The 19,722-nt window shown below is 33.8% G+C and overlaps 1 protein-coding gene across 4 annotated transcripts in view; it reads left to right on the forward strand.

The window, feature by feature from the left end:
- Positions 1-19,722, forward strand: part of LOC130672745 (LIM domain only protein 3-like) — a 117,332-nt gene that overhangs the window by 68,213 nt on the left and 29,397 nt on the right. The gene's annotated exons all lie outside the window — the stretch shown is intronic.

Below are 19,722 nucleotides of genomic sequence, written 5' to 3' on the forward strand. Positions count from 1 at the left end.
AAATTGTTTTATTAAATTGTCACATAAAACTCATTATTTTACCAAACGATAACAATATCCGCCGATTCATCGACCGTCACATTAATTATCAAACTGACTGATCAAACTCGTCAGCAAGTGAACCAGTGAACTGACGGGGAGTTTTAAAATTAAACAGCAAAGTTTGAATTTGTGTCTGTCTATAGTTGAGTTGGCGTGTAGATGTGTGTATTAGTAGACAGTAAAGGACAATATCCTGAGGGTAGACGCATCGTAAGCCAGCTTGACTAATTGGCAGCGTTATAATCATGGGTGCACAGTTAGGTTGGTATTACCGCGAGTTATAGCTCCCACATTGTATCCAAGTCTTCTCACTCCGTCTGTTGGCTGACTCACTACTAGAGCACTTGACCCTCTTCTGTCCCTCTTCTGTTCCTCCGAAGCCCTTTCTGTGTATGTGTCTCATATAAATAGATGTAGGAATGTATGTATGCATGAGCCTGTACAAGGGGCGTTTAATGATCCCACCGTTTACGCAAATTTTCCCATTATGCGACGCGGTTTTGCCCAGCAAATGGCCCGATTCGAGACACCTATTTCTACACTTACATTTTATACGTTCATGTACGATCTATAAATATACTAATGCATGGATGTACGTGAATAGCTGCGCTTAACAAAGCTTGTCAGACAACTTTGTGATCCCATGAGTGAATGACTGAGTGAGGGAAGGGAAGAGGGAGTGAGTGTATGAGTGTGTGTTTGAGCTTTTTGGATTCTGATAATAAAAAATAGCTGGATATAAAATAATTCAAACGAATGCTCTAGGGACACTTTGGACATAGTATAGTCCTAAAAGCAATATATTTACGTCCGGCTTATCCGCGTATGGTCATTCATAAGCGACAGCCTGAAAAAAATGACGTGTTACGCCGGTGTTATCTGTAACAGTTAGTCGACGTCTCGAGATTTTTCTGTGTCGTTTAGTTATAATGTAGCGTATTATATATATATAAAGGAAACTGGGCAAAATGGGATATCTGAATTTTTTTTTTTATTTTTACTTTTACCAGAAATTTTTCAAAATCGTATTTTGGTATTTTTATAAATTATTTATTTAAACAAATTTTTCAAACAGAAAAATATGAAAAAAAAATTATTGATTTGAAATCTGATTTTATCCGAAAATGAAAAAAAAATAAATTTTGACAGCAACTTAATATTTATCATTTTATTTTTCTATTTACTTCTTAATTATAAAAATTAAAAAAAAATTTTTTTAAATGAAAACTTGCAGTTTGTAAAAATTAATTTTGAACTTTAAAATAATCGTTAAAATTATTAAAAATTTTTTTGCGTTCATTTGAATAAAAGACGAAAAGAATGAGCTTACAAGTGTTCTAATACAGATGATTTTTCTAAAACATTAAATTTTCTTGGGTCGAAGTATTAAAATGATAAATGTATAGTTCGTTAAATAAATACTGTAGATTTAAAAGTTTCGATTGATACAAAAGATGCAAATTGTAAGACCGTATTGGGAGATGTGAGTGAGATGTTTGTGTGGACGAAGGAAGAGCAGAAACGAGCTATCACGTACTACTCCCGTGGGTGTGATCGCTGCTAACTAAACTTGTAAATCTCTCTCGTCCCATTGCTACGGCTGGTAGTACACTAGTCGAGTAGTGATGGTGTTGCTGCGGCGGGACGGCCTCGACTGACCAGAACACATTTGTCTGTCTTAACCGAGCGTACTGACCGTGGCGTTTCGAGAAATCAAACGAGATTGCTTTTGCACCGGATTACTCATGATAATTATATCACTAATGTTTATGTTTATTCAACTCCATTGTTTGCAATCTAAATTATTTATATTCGACTAGAGTATTTTTAAAATACTCTTTTATTTATTTCCGTAAAGATAAAAAATTTATTCTAATGATTAATTTTTTATTTGAATGAATTATTTTTTTTTTTTTTGTGTAAAGTTTTTTAATTTAAAATTTAAAAATACTAAATAATTAAAGATAAATTTAGTTCGTTATGATGAAAAAAATGTAGTATGAGTAAAAAGTAAAAAATGTTAAAATGCGATAGGAAAAAAATATAAATAAGCACGTGGGATATTTAGCATAAATGTAAAATAAGCCGTGGCCAGAGTATAAATTGTATTCCCATTAGGCGCGAGCTTTTGGTAGTAAGAATGAGAGCAGCGATGAGGAAGAGAGGAGAGTGCATTTGAATACTGTCGGATTAAAAATTAAATATTATGCGCGAGGCTGCTCGATTAGGGACCAACGGAGCCGAGGTACACACTGACGGCGGCTTTAAAAAATACACGGATTTAATTGGCCGAGATTTTGTTTAAACTTTAAATATTATTTAAATTATAGTCAATTTTTATTTTAAATTATTATCATTAATTTAATTTTAATTAAAAAACAAATCGCATTGACTCAAAAACCACAAGAATTAATTACTCTAGACTTCCCGTCGTGCCGCGATCTCTTCTATAAATTAATTTACAAACCAAAAATAAACTAAAAAATTGATATGAGGGAATAAATGAAAGTTAATGTGCAGCAGAGATCGTTAACAATAATTCATAATAAAACTAGGATTTAAAAAAAAATATAGAGCAGTTATATTGCGATATAAACGAGCAGACATCCGTCATGATACCCAAGACAAGTAGCGAGCATTCTGCGTACGAGCAGCACATAAAAGGTAGACCGTAACTTCTCGTTTCCCTGGAGCTTTAGTTTCTAATGCGAATTTCTCGGCGATGTCGACTGGCAGATACCAACCATTCAACCATTCAGCCATCCAACACCCACTAGTGTGTCTTAACTGCGAATTCGTACATCAAAGTTTATGGCCACGCGAGACTTGAGATTCTCTCCCCTGTATCATCTCAGGCAAAACAAAGTAAGAGACCCAATACTTATTATCCTTGAGCTTTTTGTTTTTTCTTTTTCAACTTAAGCTGTCCTTGTTTACTCATTATTTTTATTTATCCCCACCACTAACGGCTGTACTGATGCGAGAACCACAAAAAAATAGAGTCGTTAGACTTAGGGACGTAGGGTTGCTGGAAAACACCCTCAAAGTTGTAATTGAGGCGAGAAATTTGCTTTTCCTACCCTCAAGCTCGGTCTTAACTCATTTACCAGCTTGGTCAGTTGTTTTAACTGACCCTCCGGCAATCTTTGATCATTTTTCAATTACCGCTTCAGAAAAAATATTTTTTTTCGTAAAATATAATAAACGAACTGATCGAAGAGTAAATACACTAAATAAATATAGAGTACAATTTGTATTTTGAAATAAACCGAATAAACCGGATGCATTAAATAAATATTGACCAACTAAAATTTACCTCTAGACTATTTAACTTTGAAAAAACTTTATTTTAAATATTTAAAATCGATTTGGAATTAAACGTGAAGCATTGAAATTACTGAGTAATCTCATATGTAATTTTCATGTGAGTTAAAATTAAACCGTCTTAAGTTTTGATTGTCGAGTCTATTTATGCCGAAGCTTTCGAGGAAATAGATTTGATGGATTTGGCGGCGGGGGTGGGACTGGGAGGAAGCCAATGGCTGGGGATGAATCGATTTGGAATTCGAGAATATCGAATAGCTAAATCCGAGCCGGGCGTTCCTATCTGCGGGAACGACATTGTAACTGGTTGCGAGTCAAGTGTGTGAGAGAGATAGGGATGGGATAGAGATGGAGATGGAGATGGAGATAGAAAGCTCGAGGTTGAAACGTAGATCTTGCAATCTGGTCCTAACGAGCTGGGGACGTGAATAATTTAAGGATCCCGAGCCTCATGTCCGGCTATTACGTACGTGGAATATCGGATGTCTAACCCGACGAGCTTTATTACCGCGGTATACGGAGGATTATTTCAATTCGTTGCTCGTCGATAAATTGTTTAATTGGTTCTATCTATTTTTAAGTGGGCTATTATGGTTATTATTATTTATTAATGTCTTTCCAATCGTTTTTTAATTAGTTACTTTATCGCTTTAATTTTTTATTAAATCTAATAACTGAAAATTTTTTTAAAAATATTTATAATTAAAATTACAATATCAATAAAGCAAATGACCCATAAATAGTATATTACATACCTAGGCCAGTAAAATAAGAAAAGTCTCAGAGCACATGTAATTGTTGGCCGAGGCGAAGCCGAGGCTGACAAACATGTGGTCTGAGGCTTTCTTTTTTACTGGCCAAGGTGCGTATACTATTTTTCTGCTCGACGAAGTCGGAAAGTCGCAACTTCGTTTGGGGCAGCGGCCCGAAAGTTGCCACTTTCCGGCCGGAGGGCAGAAAAATAATTATTTAACCCGCCGTAAATTATAAAATAATTTTCTTAAAACCCCAAGGATTTTTACGAGACTATTATCCACTTACCCGATGGCCGATAAAAAAAATCTATCACCTTAAAAAATGATCCACGGCAATAATTAGTCATAAAAAATGATTAAAAAAATTTGTGTTAAAAATAGTAACTAAGATAATTAAAAAAAAAAAAAAAAAGTAATCGTAATGACTAATGTTTTCTACTCAGCTAAATCGCGGTTGCCAGTTTCCGTCGGGCTGACCGCCGGAATTATGAAGTGCTCCCGCATTCACTTAATCCTGGGAGCGAATATCGCGCGTTATCTCCATGCCGATCAATCACCACGAAGCCACCCCAATACCCCACACAGCCTTCCTCTTCACTCGGTGTTCTATACCAGTACACTACACTAGTACAACCTCGCCCGTTACGTATTTCGGTACACCCTCATATTCCTCTCCTGCACCCTCTCCCCCAATTCTCTTTTCTCTTTCCAACACGGCTATTCACGCCAAGTCGTATATCATTCCGTTATCATCGACTCTTTATATGCGGTTGCGCTCCATTTTCTGTCTGTTTGCTTCGCTAAACGCCGATGAGCACCACACATATACTAAACATATATATTTTTGCCGTCTTTCTCCCTCAGAAATAATATTTTTATATTTAATTAAATATATCAAGCAAAAATATAACCGTCTAATTCACATGTCCTTTGTAATTTTTTTTTTTTTTGTATTTTTTATTTAAATCCTGTCTCCGGCAGATGTCAGCAAAAACAAAAAAAATCACCCGACAAAAATTATCAATAGTTTTTTTTTTGATGAAATTCACGATCGAGTGACGATAAGAAGTAATCGACAAACAATTTTTACCTAGTTCTCTTTAAAAAAAACACTTTTTTTTTCTATTATCGCAAAAACCTAACAGTCGAAAAACTGATTGAACGATTTAGTTTTGTGGGCAAGGGGTTGATCGCAGACACAAAACACTAGGCTACTCTGGTATTAGTGTTAGTAAATAAAGTAATAGTGTGTGGAAGAGGGAACAGGGAAGGTCGAGGGGGAGGGAAATGATCGGTGAATATTTTTTCTGGCAGCAGAGCCGGAGGGCCGTAAATCAAACGGTCGCATATGCACCCAAAGAGGGATCAGTGCATCGGCGAACCGGCGCCATCTTGCATGCTGTGAATCCATAGCCCGGTGAACCGGAAACGACTGATAGTGATGCTCCCGATCGACGCCTATAGTTCATCAGTTGCTTTCTCCAACCCAGGAACCATTCAGCGCACAATGGATTTGGTTACTGCCACAACTATGGACCCGGTTCGAAGTTATCCCCAGTTGATGCTCCTCCAATATATATGGATCCAGAATTTTATTCAACAGATGCCATAACAGATTTTCTACCAAAGCAATGAATCCAAAAAAATTTCTAAACGAAACAGCTTTGATTTAAAAAAAAAAAAAAGAAAATTTGATATTTGAATATAAAGTCTCATATTTGGTCACTTGGAGCGAAACTCAATTAATATTTCGCAGTAAATGAAAATTTCTTAAGATTCCGAGACCTCAAATTTTCGGTGTGCAGTAAATTCTGTAAGACATCGGATGTTTATTTAAAGTAAACGAGAAGCAGGGGAAACGGGAAACCTGCTCGAAGCAGGGGTAAGTTAATGTGCGGTGAGCACAAGCGGCTGACCACTAGGCTGATTTACATCACACCCCTTATCCTTCCATCGGAAAACAGCACGAGGGTGTTCAGCCAGCAAGAAAGCTGAGGAAGACAGTGAAACTCTAGTGGTCAAGTAAAGGATGCTCCGTGATTGAACCGCCGGTTCTCATTACGAGCAAATGAAAAAAAATTCTAAAAAATCTAAAAAAAAAAATAGCTGATGCAAGTTAATGTAATTTATTTTGAAATCGAAATAAAATGTTTAATTTAAAAGTCGAAGGGGTGTTAAGACCGAAATATTCGACCCTCGGGTAAAATACTATTTTAGTTGAAACGAAATCGAGGGTGATATTATTCGGTGGGTTTCCAGAGATTGGGCGAAATATTTTTAGTTCAATTGTCTTGACAACTAAAATCAGGAAGAGTCAGCGAGCGAGAGAGATAGAAATATTGAGTCAAATGCCTGTCCAGACAGTGGTGTTTCCGGTTTCCTGTGCTCCTTACAATTTGCAGACAGTCGTGAGCAGACAAAACCTGGTGTGACGGACCAACTCAAAGATAAGGACCATTCACCAAGACAAAACCTACAGAGTCCCTCTCCTCCTCTTTGCGGCACTCTTCAAATAAATTCACTAGTTCAGTTCGATACAAACTTTTATTTTTTAATTGTTCAGGTATGTGTACTTTGTTGCTGCATTTTAACAGATAGTTATTTTAATAATGGTTTAATTAAAATTCTTTACAAGTTTACAGTTTGAATTTTCAGTAATTCTGATGGAATTTCTATGAATTATTTAACTCTTCTACCTGAAGATACTTTAAATTTCATTCATTCGATTTACTTTTAGTCGTAAATGATAACATCGTAAAGTCTAACAAAGCAAGAGCTTATTTCTGGAGTTTATTTTTTTAATTATTATAAATTTTTTTTTAAATAAAAAGAAAACATTTTTCTGAACAGTGATTTCTTGAAGTTTTATGTTTATCAAGAAGCGCTAAATAAAAAAAAAATATTCGAATTTTTATGTATTATGTATTAACTGACAGAAAAAAAAAATAAAAACTATTCAGCAAAATTTTGACAATTCAATTTTTAAAAAAACTACCCGAAAAAATAATTCAAACCTACCGAATTTTAATTGACTACCAGAATCTTGTGAATCAAAATTTTTTTGTCAAATTTTTAAATCTTTGAAAAATCAAAATTCACTTTCAGTTCATGATTTTGATTTTTTCTCGAAATTATACATTTGAAATCTGTTATTTAATTGTTAGTATCGGGTAAATATTTTTCCAAGATCCAACAAGATTTTGCTCGAACAGTATTTGAATGTCTTATTCAAATGATTAAGTCACAAGATCACGATTTAACACCAGCAGTAAATTGTTCTAAGACTGTGGTCAAGAGAGTTCTCACAGAAACTGCTGGCTCCTGAATTAGTATCAGTATCAAAAGCCCTAGTACAACTACAAGTACTCCATAATCTTGACCAAGCTTTTCCTCAGTCCGAGCGTTGGTCACTACAAGCTCGGGTTCTGGTCAAAACCATCCAACGAAATTTACAAATGATTGATGAGGGTTTAATGCAGCCCACGGGACCGAATATCCCAAAATAATTAAATTAGTAAATGGATAATGAATAACTAATTATTATTTATGATTCCGTCATTATAAGTGTTTGGACTGGTCTAGTTATTAAAGCCCCTGCTGATCAGAGGCCATTAAGGACCTAAGCAAAGGCTGACCAAGCAACTGTCCCGTTACAACTGCACAGTGTACATAATTATCTGTGCGTAAGTGAGAGTGAGAGCAAACTATTTACTGCTCCGTGTAACCGAGTGAGTGAGTGAGCGAACGAGAAGGGACGACCATGTCAGCAATGCTCATTCACTGCTATCGGATGCCAAGCAGACTTTCTACCCTTCCTCGCGCTACCACCCCCACCCCCGTTTGCTCAAAACGCATCTACTACAGCCTCTGTCAGTTTCATGACAGCCTTTGTCATTATCTGCAGCATTGCCAAGTAAAAATTTATAAAAAAAAATAAATGAGGGAAAATAAAATTCGTTTGGCTAAACATTAAACCACCTGACACTTTATCATACATGAGTAAATGTATATATTTATATATTGTATATAATATTGTGAAAATCCCACAAGGATTCTGGAGAGAACGTCCGACAAAGCCACCATCGGTATAATAAAACCATTAGAATGATCCTCGTACGTGCATTCAAACTGTATAAATATCAAACCGAGATCCCTCACAGTTTCCAACTTTCTGCGTAACGCGAGCGATAAATCCGTCTGCTATTCGCGGGGTTCTGCCTGAGAACGTGTGAAAAAACGTTAAGTCTACACTATTCCCAAAAATGATGTTTGCCTTTTTTTTTTTTTTTGAGCCTTCTGTTTACGCCGATGCCCATTTATATTTTTATTATTTCGTCTTTATTATTTTTTCGGCAGATGAATTATTGATAACATCATTGGCGTTGAATTTTGTGTTTATGACCATGAGATAAAATAAATAACTACTTAGGGTGGGAATAGAACTAGAGTAGGTTTTGAGGAGTTATATGCGGGTGTCATTTCATACTTTGAGCTGTAGTAGCAGGCAATATATATACATATATATATAGATATGAAAGAAGTTTTAGTGAAAAAAAGCACAGGTTACATCTCTGTGGCAGCTTATCGGAGCCTCGCGGTACATTAAGCACGTTTGTGTTGCTTTTCATCTCCCTGCGTACATAGAGAAGAAGAGAGACGGAGAATGAGAGGTAAAGGGATGTCTCCTCGAAGAGATTATCTTGTCGTATTCAATATTCGTATGGAAAATGTCGTGGATGATAAATCGTTTCAGTCCGATAGCAAAAGACGACGGGTTGTTCCGGCGGTCTCGACGAATTTACCAAACACTCTCTTTTATATCAGTCGCTTTTGAGACACCCTCTGTCAAAGTTGTTAGATTTTTTTTTTATTCTTTATCAATATACATATTTAATAAATGTCCAGGTTATTAATGAATTTATTAAAGACTTCATTTATTCTCAGGGAGATATTGAATAGAAGTAATGAGATATGATGAGGCATTTTCAAAAGTTATTTATTATTTTGTGAGCTTGAGTTAATAATTTCGGTGTTAAAGTTTTGTCTTTTCACCTGAATCATTGTCTGGGAAAATGAGCATCTGGATGAGGATCAAGAGAGGGAGTGACAAAGACTGTAGAAATTAATTTGAAGGAATAAAGTGGCTGATGCGTGAAAAGCGGAAGTGGAAGAATTAAAGGAAGATATGGCTGGTTCCGGTTCGGGTTTTATTGTGACGGAGAAAAAGGGAAGGGAAGAGATCGATTGATTGAAAAGTAGTGTTTGAGAACGAATTGATACTTCTGAGATGCAGAGAACATAATTTAACCTCAAATGGTCATCGAGATGTGATGCGGATAGTGTAGATATTTAGACGTTCATGGGTCGTGAATTTGTGGATGATAGCTGTTCTTTACAAACTCGAAAAGACGGGATTGAGGGTGCGGTGTGCTAGTTTCCGCAGCATTGACACACGACAATACAGCCCTGATGCCGACACCGACCCCATTTGCAAGCTCTCACCCTTGCAGACGCAATCTCCGACGCCTTTAGACTACACCAAGATTTCTGCTTTCAGCCTTTTCCTGCTAAACTTACGGTCACGCAAAGTAGCTTTTGTGTTATTATTGAGCTTTCAAGAGTCGAAATATATATTTATATATAACAAACATACTTCAGGTTGACGTGCGATACTCGATCCGACACTATCATCGCGATTTATCATTTTTTCAAATATTAAAAGCAGCGATCTACACAAAATATTAACTAATTGCCATTAGAGAAAGTATCGAAAATTTTCAAAGTGGACTTGAATCCTACAGACGTATTTGCAGTAAATTGGACCGACCTATTGGTATGTGTAACGATCGATTAAGATCTGCAAGCGACACTTACAAATTAGCCAATCAAGCGCTAATCTCTATCATCCCTAACTCTACGCTGAACTATATATACTACCATAGTTTGTAGAATATATATATAGATATAGCTAGAAATAGATTGGAGAATACAGCCGCAAATACTTTAATCCGTCCATTAATCCAACGAGATAAAAGTTTTCCCGGTTGTTGTATAGCCTTTTGTCGTCAAGCTCAACTACCGCCCGCATCACTGCCGACGACTGCCACCAATTGCTGTTGATGCTGGACAACTATTCTGTGTCTGGCATATCGATGACAATCATGAAGATGCGATTAATTACCTTCAGCTTTGTGTATTTGTTAAGCAATAAAATAATTTATTTTTTTTTAATGTAACTTTTAAAAAATTCATTATCATTCAGAGTAATAAAAAAATGTTTAAAAAATTTCTAGGGAATAAATAAAGTAAATGCGGTAATTTATATTAAATCTAGCGTTAAAAAAAAAAATTGATTACAGAGAGTAGAGCGAAGCAACATTTAACTTGGCAACAAAAATAAAAAAAATGGTTGTAGAGAATGGGGTTGGGGTTGGGGCTGTTGAATTTATGCCTGACATCGTCGTGGATGCTCGTACGATTTTTTACTCCGACACAAACCGTGAGTACACACGCGGCACTGGACAAACAACAATAAATATATTTTGCGCGGGACAGGGGCAGGGGCAGGGGGTGGGGAGGTGGCGGAGAAAGAGAAAGGGGGTGGATGGGGAATGGTTAAAGGGATCGGTAGAACTTCCGTGCGAGCACGTACGGGCATAGCTTAACGTAATCTAACTGCACAACGCCCTATATCAGGACTAGTGTTGCCCCTTACCCACACAGCTAAAGCTACACTCACTGTACTGCTTCTATACCCTCTAAACTGCACTACTATCCCGATTTATATGGCATTGTCACCTGCGACTAAAATTCCCTATCTAAATTTTTCTTTACACTTTATTTACATTCTACATCACTGGGATTTTTAGTCGACGAAAAAAAAAATTTATCAAGCGTTTTTACTAAAAATATATTTAATAAATATGAGCGCGTGTATAAATTGAAATAAGAAGGAAATTATGTGAAAATAATTCAAGATTTTATTGAAATTAAAATTTAATGAATTTTTTATTTTATAGACAAATCTATAAAATGCTTGTGAAGAAAAAAATTAATTAATGGCTATTGATTACTAATAATATTAAGTAAAATAATGAGTTTTTTAATGGAGAATAAATTGATCATTAATTCAATAAAAAAATAGAAAAATTTGAAGGCAGACGGGGGATTTTTTCTACTGGTTTGAAAATTATATCCAATTGTTCGACGAAAAAAAAATTCATCAAGCGTTTTTTCTAAAAATATATTTAATAAATATGAGCGCGTATGATAAATTGAAATAAGACCGAAATTATGGAAAAATAATTCAATATTTTGTTGAATTTAAAATTTGATGAAGTTTTGATTTTTTATATTATAGAGAAATCTATAAAATGCTTGTGAAAAAAAAAATTAATTGATCAATATTGATTACTAATAATAATGTTAAGTAAAATAATGAGTTTTTTACTGGAGAATAATTTGATCATTAATTCAATAAAAATTTTTTAATTAGTATGCAAGTGGGGCATTTTTTCTAGGGGTTTAAAATTATATCCGATTATAATTAACAGAAAATAAAATAATTTAATAATTAATCAAAATTTTATAGAGCAAAAATTATTGAAAATTAAAAAAATCTGCAAATTAATTTTTTATTTCTTTATAAAAACTTAAGCCAACAGCTGTAATAACTAACGATTTATGTGTAATATAATTAAAGCAATTATGAGTATCTTATTCTCGGAATTTATAATGCTAATGGCCGATTGTGTGGGCAAAATGGGATAGCAGGTAATGTACCGAGTTTTTGTGCGGCTCACGTGTGGCCATGAAGCTTAAAACGTCCTTTAAATTACCCCCTATTAGCCAAGACCCGAAATGCCGAGTAAACGAGGATTCCAGCCACAGACTCCCATATCCTCTAACTCTTACTCCACATGACCTAAGATTTATATCACACGTTAAATATTACAATCTTTTTGCTTAACGCCTGCATGCACGACCATATCATGCAATTAAATAAAATTCGCGCTTTAAACAAGACATTATTTTATAAAACCTTCCATTTTAAAATGACTCGTCGGTTACTAATAAATTCGATTAAAAATTGAGCGGGATAAAATTTAAAGTGACTGTATATTTATTAACAGATGAGAGGGATCAAGTATAAGAAATAAAAATGTGATAGGGAGTATAATAAAACGAGCTCTTTATCGGTGTTATCTCGTTAATTTCTAGAAAGTGGCTAGCTCGGAGCTTTAAAGTAGGAGCGATTTGGTGAATTTAAACATCTCAACCCTCATTGGGATAAGGCTGAGGATTAAACTCACTTGAGCTTCCGTCGTGACTACGTAACAGGGAAAAACGAACCCCCTTGCTTATATATATTCTCTTTCCCTCTCCCTCCCTTTTTCTAGCTGTAGCTCTGTATCTAGATAATATAGTTATAACTCCCTTATATACTTTTACTTGTATTTATATCGTACTGCAAACGTCCTTCCTTCCTGCGGGATAAAACAAAACACCGGACCCCGAGTATATTAATGCCCAGCTTAATGTGCTCGTACTTAATTAATGAACCGACTCCGGATGCCACTGATACTGATACTCAGAGAAATAAAAAACTAAATGCAGATAAGAGAGTTAATTATTAAGGGAAAAAATTTTTGCCGGATTCTATATTTATTTTTTTTTTTGGTTTAAATTTTGGCGTCCATTGTGGTGCATGTAAGGGTATAGGCGTCGACGGAGAGCTTCGCGATATCCTAGAGTATTTCTAAGAGATGATAGGACACTGGAGGTGGTGCTAACTCTGGTCCAATGGGCGGAGCTTGCAAATGCACCGAGCCGGCGCTGCAACGGTACCACTGAGAAGTCTCAAGATATTTTATTTTTTTTGGTAACTTGAGTTTTATGCGGTTATAAGATCATTGATCATTACGGTGAGCTTTGATTGTTAGGGGAAGTATTGGTAACAATCAATATAAATGTATATTGATAGAAAATAAAATTTTTTTAATCATATAAAAATTTTAATTACATTTGAGGCATCCTCTGTTCTAAGAAAATATTTTTAAAATTATGCTACACTGTAAAAAGAGCGGTGTTAAAAATGGACTCATTTTAACTCCGCCCGGTGTTAAAATAAAATTAAACCGGTGTAGGAGGAGTAATTCACCGGTGTTAAAAATACCGGTGTTAAATCGGGGTAACCGGTGTAAAAGCGGAGTAGAATGGGTGTGAAAGCTGGGTAAACTGCGTCCACTTGGAGTATTAACTTTAAAGATTATAAAACACAAAAAATGTCAGTTCTTTATGAAAATTAGTAAAGAATATTATTTATTAACAAGTATAGTGATCGAGTAAGTACAAATATTCACAAAGTAAAATATTTTAACACCGGTACAGAATATTTACACCGTCGGCGGAGTTATTTTCACACCGCTTGGACTTACCCCGGTGATTTTTTACGGTGTACTAATTAAAAAATTAATGACTTTTTATCATCAGGAAGGTATCGGAATTCTTTAATTATTTTTCAATGACAATGATTGGCTGACTCGATCTAATTAAAAAAACTGAATTCACTATTCGTCAAAGTATCATAAAAAAAAGAACCTCTTATCTTTATTAAGATAAATATTTTTAAGTATAAAATGCCAACGATCCCAACATATTTTTTAAAATTAATTTACGCGCCATTGAATCGTGTAATAAATTTAAAAAATGTTAAAATTAATAATTTACGTTTCAATAATAAATTCAGTGACGAAATTTATACATACAAGTGAACCATGTGGAAAATACGAATATAAACCTTACGAGGATCGTAGTGATATAATGGCTTGTATAGAAAATACACGTAAAATAGGACATTTATCATTAACGGGCACTCACAATTCGATGGCATATGAAACTACCATACTGTCGAAAAAAACACAAGAGTTTAATATCAGTGACCAATTAAAATTCGGTGTACGTGTTTTGGATATTTCTTTGAGTATGAAATTAAACCAGAAATTTAGTAATGATGCATCATTCATAATAGCGGCATCCAACCGTTCACTCGACTACTTATTCAGTGAAATAAATAAATTTCTCAATGACAATCCCCGCGAAGTTGTTTTTTTAAACATAAGAGATTTAAAAAATGATTATGATGATAATAATGATAATTATAATAATGACTATGATTATAAAAACGAAAATATGAATACTAATGATAATATATATGTAAATGAATGTGAAACACTGAATAAATATGCAACTGAAGAAAATGGCGGCAGCCGTTGGATCAGAAATTGGTCATTTAATGACACGATTGGGATTCATCGCGGAAAAATTTTGTTTGCTTCATATTTACATTCGTTTGAAAAATGTACTCATGTATTGAGTGATGAATGTCAGTATTTGGAAAACCAAGCACTAGATGATGAAGATCGAGAGCTAGTACCTCGAAATCTCGAACTGTACATTGACTACTTGTGGTTTAAATATTTAATAATTTCTAGGGATGATAAATATAATAACTATTCTTGTTACATTAATGACTTTCGTCAACAAGAATCAAATGTTTATCCAAAAGATCTTACTAAATATGGTAGCAATGGCACTAAATGTTTTATGCCGATTAATTATAGAATTGGTAAATTTTTTCCTGGTACTCAAACTAATGCTATGAACATTATTTTTCTTGATTATTTTACTCAAGAAATTATTGACCGTAATAATGTTATTAATTGCTTTCATTAGAATAAGACTTTAAAAAATTTTTATTTACGAATAATTATTGAGTACCGGAATTTTTAAAAATCATTATTTCTTTTACCAACTGAAATTAATTTCGCTTAATTATGAACCTTCAATAATTCAAATTCTATTGATAGAATTGTCGTATCAACACAACATAATTCTTTTTTCTTCAACAATAAATTTTAAACTCATATATATTGACGCTTACCGATGGCAGCTCAATAAAAAAAAAACAACCGTTATCTTATCCACTCCCCCCCTCCCCCAATAAATTTTTATCAGTATCAGTAACATAATTACTACACAACTGCGTCGTAAAAATCAAATAATTTCCTTTATTTTTAATTCTTCATAAAAAAAAAAAAAACTTCAGTACAACAGAACATCTAGAGCCAACGTTATACAGAAAAAAAATGTGTAAATTAATAATTATTTCACTAATTATAAATTCTGTTATAATTTATGTGCACACAAATAAATCATGTCCAGAGTATGAGTACAAAGAATACGAAGATCGTAGTGATATATTATCAAAAATACCAGACACGCGTAAAATTGGAAGTTTATCATTAACTGGGACTCGTAATTCTATGACATATTTAACACACGATCCTTATAAAAGAACACAAGACTTGACTATCGCTGAACAATTAAAACATGGAGTGCGTGTGTTCGATATTGCTGTACATTACGAACCACTTGAGCTAATGATTTATTCATCGATGACGAATTACGTGTCGGTATCATTGCGCCATTCACTCGACGACTTATTCAGTGAATTGAATAAATTTCTTGATGATAACCCCCGTGAATTTGTGATTGTTTATATAAATTACTCATATGAAGCCGGCGAAAATGCTCAAAATAGCATTAAACAATGCCAAGTGCTTGGTCAGTATGCAGCTGATAGCAATGGCAGTGACCGTTGGGTTAAAAAGTGGTCATTGAATGACTCTATTGAAAAGTATAGAGGGAAAATTCTATTCGCGACAAATCAGTATGAACTTTTTGATTGCGCGCGAATGTTTAAATATGAGTGTTTGTATTTAGATACTGTGACTTTACATAAAGAGGATATTGATAGTAGTTATACTAATGCTACATTTGATCACGATAAAAAATGGTATGCGTACACTAAATTTTCTACGAAAAAACGCTACAGTTTCTACCCGTGTTATATTTATGATCTGTCGAATTTTGGAAGTTACTCTGTTGCAAGATCTGGAGATTTTGTTGATTTCTACGACATGTGCATTGAGCCGATTAATTATAGGATTGAAAATAAATATCCTGGCTGCCATAATTCAACTTTGACCATAGTCTTTGTTGATCATGTAACTCAGGGAGTTATCAACCGAGTTAACGAAGCGAATATGAATTAGGAAAAATTTTGAAGTGACCAAAAACATTGACCTCAGTGATTTTAACCTTGAGTTTATTTTGGATCAGTAGTTATTTTTTTTTATTGAACACATTTATTGCTTTTAAGTGTGGGTGTCTGTGTGTGTGTGTGTGTGTATGTGTATGTTTCATTAATCACTTTCAATGTGTTTTATTAATAACGACACTTGGCTGTAATGTAATATCGGTTTCAAAAATAAATTGAAAAATTCCCAAGTCATAAAGTAATTTATTTATCACTTTTATTGTTTTTATTTAGAATAATTCCTTGCTCCCCAAAAATTCATCAGTTTCCTAATCAAAAGTTGATCATTTTTAGAAGACCTATACAATAGAATCAAATATAAAAGATTAGGCATCAGACACACTCGTAGTCTGATGAAAAAAAATCAACAAATAGTAAATTTCGTCTGAAAGTAGTCAGAATATCCCCCTAATACCTCAAAAAGTTGACATTTGATGATAACTCGAGTCTCGAAAATTGATGTGAAATCAATAACTTCCGAAATTTTTCGAAAATTATCGATTCTCACAGCGGGAAGTTGATAAAAATGATACTTAAATATTTGTAGTCAAATTTTAAATCAAAAAAATTTTTGTATGTATAGGGTAAGTCAGAAAAAAACTAATTTTCAATAATTTATCAGCTTTACTACCATTGAAAATTTTCTATACGAAGAAGAAAATGTCTTAGATAAATAGTTGAAATATTTAGGGAAACCAGGAGCACGAAGGCCCCCTCGAAAATTAGGTAAAAAATTTTTTTTTATTTTCCGTCAAGTTATGACATCTTTAATGTTTTTATCATATTTTAGGTCAATATGTTATATGTGAGGTAAAAAGGATCACTCGAAAAAAATTTTTTTTTTTCATTTTTCATCAAGTTAATTTTTTCGTTACTTTTTTTTTTGAGTAGGATGGCTATGGGATCTTCTTAAAAGTAATTTGAAGACGAATCTAATTTTTAATCACAACACTAAGTCCTGAGTATAGATTTCATATGGAATTTGGATGGGTCGACTCTGGGACTTCCATAGAGTTTATTTAAAGATGAATCTAATTTTTATTTACAACACCAAGTCCTGAGTATAGATTTTATATGGAATTTGGATTGGTTGACTCTGGGAGGTTCTGAGTATCGATTTTATATGGAATTTGGATGGGATGACTATGGGATTTCCTTAGAAGTAATTTGAAAACGATTCTAATTTTTTTTCACAACACCAAGTCCTGAGTCCTATTTATAATTGTCAGTGAATGGGAAGGGTTGACTGAGAGTATTGCGGATGATAGTGGTACATATATGTAGATGTTCATACATGTATGTTCGTATACTTATAGATAGTAGACTACACTACTACTAGGACAAGTATATATCGGTTGACTGGGAAATACTATACAGTGGTTAGCGGTTGATGAACGCGCAGAGTAGCTAATCGAATTATCGTTGCTTTGAAGATCAGAGTCCGTAGATGATCGGATCACGTGGCCGATGGACGAATTGCCAGCGATGCGAGTCACTTCCGTGTGCTCGGACATGACATTCCGTACTGCTATAGTGCACATTCATCCATATATATGTACAGCACACATACAAATACACTGACAATTACAGTCTCTTTCACTTATCCTCTTCTACTTGTATTGTCACCGTCGCTCAGGACTTTCTCCATGGCTTTGTGCTTCCATTGACGAGTAATAAGTATTCTTTTACCCCTTTACTGTCAACTCAATAAATCAGATTCTTTTTCGCTTGGCTGTACTACTAATGGAATTACACGCTCAGATATTCTGTCGTCATTCGACAAGTAAACTAATAAATTCATTCATTTCAAAAATAATGTCACAGAGTAACTCAATATTAATGTTAACTATATAGTATATATGTATATATATGAATGTATATGGATTGAGTAAGATTGTTAGAGTCCTCGAAAACTGTGGCCGAAGCTGTCACCACAAGAATTCACGTGGTCAGATTCCGACGGTCAGCCTCGTGGAGAAAATAACTCGTTCAAATTCCGCAGTTTATTTTTTTTAATGCTGTCTTTTTTTGGGAAAACTATTTGAGTTATTTTTTAATGTAAATTTGACCAACGTATTTTTTTACGAATGTAAATAAAAGTAAATATTGAAGTATTTACATTTGTTTATTTTTTTTTTTTTTTTGTGAATGTGGGATAAAATTATTGAGATGGTTTAATTTAGGGATCAAAGGGTCGGAGAATGTATTTGCATGGAAGTTTTAACCACAAGGAGATATTAACATCCTCAGTAATATTGTGTCCAAGCAGACCTATTCAAACCGCAAGGAACTTTGTTAATATTGTAGTTGACTGTATATTGCTGTTATTACTATTCTATATCTAAAATATTCTTTTGATCTTTTGGTTTAAGTATTTGTTTAAATAATTATCATTGTTATTAAATTATTTGCAGTAAGAATTATTGATAAATATTGATAGTGATTTTATCAGAAAAAAATTCGTAGATAAATAAAAATATTTTTGTAATTTTCTAGCTTCTAGACCTGAGTAAAATTCAGAAGTAATTTAATGACCGAAAAATTAATTTATGTCTTACTTTTTATGTGAATGTTATTGAGATCAATCATTGAAATAATAACAATAGGGTAAAATGGGCATAGAAGATTTCGCGACATCCATTTTTTTTACATGACTAAAAAAATAAAAATTTCTTCCAATTTCATTTTTTTTTCCAAGTCCATTTTGCCCACTCTAAAATAATTTTTAAGAAATCAATGTCCGAATTAATTTAATATCAAAAAAATATTTAGTGATTAAAAAACCTAGAAATTGTGAAAAAAATGATCCTGAAGTTAACAGACAATTTACAATTTTCGGATTTTTTTTTTCAACAAATCAATTACAAAAAAACAAAAAATAAAAATATGCACTTGTAGAAAATTAAAAAAACTATAGGTGCAATTTTTTCAAATATTTTTTTTTTCATAATTTATTGTTTAAAAAAAATCCAAAAATTATTAGACGTCGGCTAACTTCAGTATCACGAAAGAAAATCCCCTTGACGTTTTTTCGTAGACGTTCTTTTTTCCTCTTATTTCACTGTATGAAGAAAATTTTCAATTGTCGAAAATCAGGAGGCATTTACAGGTCGAAGATGTAACTAAACCCGATTGTAGCAGAACCAAAGCAGAGGGTAGTTAGAACTTACCCAAATTTTACCATAAGTGAGCGTTACATTGGGAGTAAAGAAGGATAGCAAGACATATAGATAGAAACAGCGTTAGTAGACAAGTGTATAGATATAAATCCTATGTGTGGGAGGTTGGTCACAAACTAATTCGATTCTAAACTCTGACCACTACCGCAGTCAGAAACGCCACCCACGGCTCGGACACAGATGGCACTAACCGCGGTTAAATTCTCAGGCACCGTAACTCTAATTACTCATAGACAACCCGACTAGAACTCAGATTCAACCA

The sequence above is a fragment of the Microplitis mediator genome, chromosome 8, assembly GCF_029852145.1.
Source record: "Microplitis mediator isolate UGA2020A chromosome 8, iyMicMedi2.1, whole genome shotgun sequence".
NCBI classification, from domain to species: Eukaryota; Metazoa; Arthropoda; class Insecta; order Hymenoptera; family Braconidae; genus Microplitis; species Microplitis mediator.